Below are 4,454 nucleotides of genomic sequence, written 5' to 3'. Positions count from 1 at the left end.
ATCTTTATTTATTATTTAACATAGGTCTAACAAGAAAATATATCGAGCCACCCGAAGCCACCATTCACACCTACAAAACTCGACAATGTGGAGTGCTCTCATTCCCCATATCTAAAATCGGTGCTGTCGCTGATCCATCCACATAACGTATCGGAACCCACAACCGGTGCAACAGAACTAAACTGTACACCACAAGCATACATTTTAGACGCCGCCATCATCATCGAACCGCTGACCCATCTTCTGGAGAGAGATCTGCATCATCCTTGTTAGTCCGTCCATCCGTCGATGCCACCATGGCGCCCAAGGATGCCACCGCCCCGTGCTCGTCCGTCCAGACGTCAAGATTCTGGAAGATCTGTCGTGCGTAGCACCTGCCAACCAGGCATGACACAACATAGCACCTGTTGGCTAGGCATGACTTGACATCTCCACCGAAAGCTCCATGCAAGATGAAGCCGCTCCACCTCCTGCCTCTGTCTTCCAGCTCTGCTCCACAAATGATGCTCCCAAGAGACAAAACGACACTACAGTACCGTCATCGTCTGATCTCAAAGACCAGATCCTAGGGTTTCCCCCGGAGCAGCACGGGTGGGTCGACAGTAGTTACATGACGATGCCTTCATCAAAGTAACGACACAGAACGCCGCCATCGGCTCGGTTTTCACCGGCAACTATGTTTTCCCGACTCGCAGCCAGAACTAGATGGCGGATCTCGAAATTTGACCATCCAGCCTCATGCCGACCACCTCCGATGGAGGAGATAGCCACCACCGCCACCAGCACCGGCCAGATCAGATCTGATCGGAGTCGCCGCTGACCAGTCAACCATGGCCACATCCCCTCCTGATCCGCCCTCCCACGAAGCCGCCGGAGCAGCACCGAACCGCCAGGAAAGACGAAGACCGAAGGGCGATCTCGCGCCGCCAGTCCCTCCAGACCGCGGGGCTGCCGCCTAGATCCCCGTCGTCCCCATCACCGGCGGCACCCGGGCTTAGCTGGCGCATGTCTCTGGGGACGACGAGGTGAAGGAGAGGGGGGAGGTGGCGGCGTCCGGGGCGCTGGGGTTGCCCCCCTGATCGCCCTAGAGGGAGCGATCGAGGGAGCCCTCGAGAGAACAAAGAAGCAGTACAATAGTATTCCCGTCGGGCATGTACCTTGGCTCGTCGGCCATCAGATGCTCTGGCATAACGGACCCGGCGACACTGGTGGCGCTAGCCTGTCGCGAGGCTTTATCTTTGGCCACCGATATGTTATTTTTGAATGTCATGATTGCTTCAGATTGCAAGGGTGTCGCAAGCATTGTGAAGGATACCAGAGCAACTTCGCAACAGTTTCAACAATGCACCATTATCTTCGAGGGTCGCGATTCTAATATCGAGGCTCATAGCCTTACTAAACACGTTTTTGGTCTGGATGTTGGACTCCATTTGTGGCTTCTGAATCCATAGACTTACATTGTATCCCATGGACATTACTGAGTAATAAAACGAGTGTGTTTGGACTACAAAAAAATTCTTTTGCCTTTTTTGCGTTGTTTTCCTCGTTTTCCTGTTTTTTCTTTTTTTTTGGATTTTTAATTTTTATTTTACCCACATTTCCTTTTTACGAAATACCCATATTTCCTTTTTTAATTAATTAAATCTTTAAAACTCACAAAAAATTATTAAGTTTGTCGATATTTTTAAAAATTGATGAACATTTTCTCACTTTGGGACAATATTTTCAATTCACAAAAAACTAATAAATTCATGACTCCGATTTAAAAAAGAGAAATAAAAAAAGAGAAAAAAGGAAGAGAGAGAGGGGGGGGGGACACACTACTACCATTTTTTCACAGTTGTGCTTAAAAGTAGTACCATGTACTTTATATAGAGAGTTTTCATATACTTCATGATTATCCTAGTAGAAATTTTACATTATAGAACTTTGCTTGTATATTCCAATGACGAGATTCCTCAAATGCTCGAGATATTGATGAGCAAGCAAATTAGATGGATACCCACTTAGTTGTATTGAGAGAGCTTTCATATACTTATACACTACTGGAATCAAACCCTATGCCGAGTGCCAGAAATACTCGGCAAAGAGCCTAAAACACCCGGCAAAGAGCCTAAAACACTCAGCAAAGCCTTTGTCGAGGATTGTTGTCTGCAAAGACCACCCGGCATACACCTCTGAGGCAAATAGAACTTTGTTGAGAACCAACCGTCGGACACTCGGGAAAGAGTTTGCCGAGAGCCAAACAGTGTGTCTCGGCAAAATAAAGTGACTTTACGACTGCTGGTTTCGTGATGTCTTTGCCGAGAGCGGTTACACTCGGTAAAGTGGGACACTTTGCCGAGTATCTCACCCGGCTTAACTATAACAGACAAGTTCCAACAACTCCCGCACCAAGTGTCGCTGTCGTCAAAGTCACAACTAAACTACTAGCGCATGCCACTTTGCGAGTGCCGCTCTCGGTAAAGGTAGGTCTTCCGAGTGCTGCTCTCGGTAAAGATTCATTGCCAGTATTGTTTTTGCCCCTTTTTCATTGACAGCTGCAGCAAAAACAAATATACAATACACAAGCATCATATGAAGTCACATTGTTAGCAACAAACTCAGAAAGGGCTTATATACGGTCCAGTCAAGCTTAACAACGACAAACTCACATAGGCATTATATAAATAGTTCACACAAGTTGCATTTGAAGTCGCAAAGTAGTTCTTTAGCACAAGTGCCCTACTTACTAACAACAAAGTGGTCAATGCATGTCTGCATGTGACCACAAGATAAAAGCAACACTATAATTAGGACGAACTGAAAGAGAATTATCAAGTTCTTCAATCTACTGAACCCGATAAGCCTTTTCTGGCTTGCACCATTGCCTAATTTAGTGTTTCTCTTATGATATAGCACATACCGATTGTAATGATTCTATGCCTTCTCTCTACTATTGAACGAGTCATGGGAGCTACCTGGGTAACCAAGCACTTGTTCATTACATGTGGACCATGAATCGTAGACTCCTGGACAACCTCTGTACATCGCATACAACTTCATGTACAAAGAAGAGAAAAAGAGGTAGAGAAGGAATGCAAGGTTAAAATTACACATCATACATAATCGACACAAGCATTCATCACTCATATACCCAAAATCATCGCAAGTGGCTATCCAAGTCCACATTAGTAGCTACATAACTATATCACTAAATCAACGTCAAACTATCTAGGTGGACTACTCCAAGGTGTAGTCGATGAAACCAGTGATCATGGAGTCAGAGCACGTGGGGGCATCCACCATAGTGGAGGACCAAGCGTCATTGGGAATGATGGTCGGTAGAATCAATGGCACCGAGTCGTCACTCTCCTTATGTGGCGGGGCCTTGCTCTCCTTAGTTGGCAGATTCTTCTTGGCCAGATCCTCAAAATACTTTGTTAATTAGGATCAGTTACGGGTTCTCCTCAATGAACACCACCAAGCGGTCCTCGGCGCGCTTCCCCTTGACCGCGGAGTCAACCCTAACGGAAGCTGCGCAGAGGAAGCCATAACCACAAAATCAATCGGTTCTAACACCTTTCAACATGGTGAAAAATAACATAAGAATCAAACATTACTTCTAAGAAAATTTATCATGGTGGTCACTCTCACGAATATTTTGACTTTCGTTGATGGTCGAGCTGGGCGAGCTCATCTTGCGCACTCAAGGTATCATGGGACGAACTCGCCCAAATCGATCATCATCGTCAAAAGTCGATTTCCTTCCTCCAAGAACAATTCTCATCGACTGTCGGTGATGGTCGCTCTTCCTTTGCTTTTCCTTGACCCCCTATGACACCATTCGGTAAAGTCTCTCATCTGTCAAATATGGTGGACACTCTCTCTGGTGCTTGTATATATGGTGGACACTCCCTCACAGGTATTTCAACTTTCAGTGATTGTCAAGCTGGGCGAGTCCGTTGTGCGTGAGAAAGGTATATCACAGGACGAACTCGCCCAGATTGACCTCCATCGTCAAAAGTTGATTTCTTTCCCTCCAAGATCAACTCTTATCAACTGTCGATGGTGGTCACTCTTCCGTTGCTCTTCCTGATTTAAAAAGATCGCAGAGGAGGAGCATAGGAAGCGCGGCCCCCTACGACAACAGTCGGTACCATTCCTGTGAAAACATCTCTCATCTATCAAATATGGTCGACACTCACTCAAGATAAAAACTACTACACAAAAACTACTACCAGAAACTACATACTACAAAAACTAATAGATAAGCAACAAAATCCACACATACATCCACCCATAGCATCCATCCACACAACATCATCAAAATTTATCTATATAGCATTCATCGATATATCCATCCATCCATCTATGCATCTATTCATCCATCCATCTATGCATCCATACATGTATACATATAGCAGCTCGGGGGCGGGGTGCAGGGAGAGCTCACTTAGGGGAGGAGCTCAGGG

The sequence above is a fragment of the Triticum dicoccoides genome, chromosome 7A (genome assembly GCF_002162155.2).
Source record: "Triticum dicoccoides isolate Atlit2015 ecotype Zavitan chromosome 7A, WEW_v2.0, whole genome shotgun sequence".
NCBI lineage: Eukaryota > Viridiplantae > Streptophyta > Magnoliopsida > Poales > Poaceae > Triticum > Triticum dicoccoides.
This window is presented reverse-complemented; position numbering follows the sequence as displayed.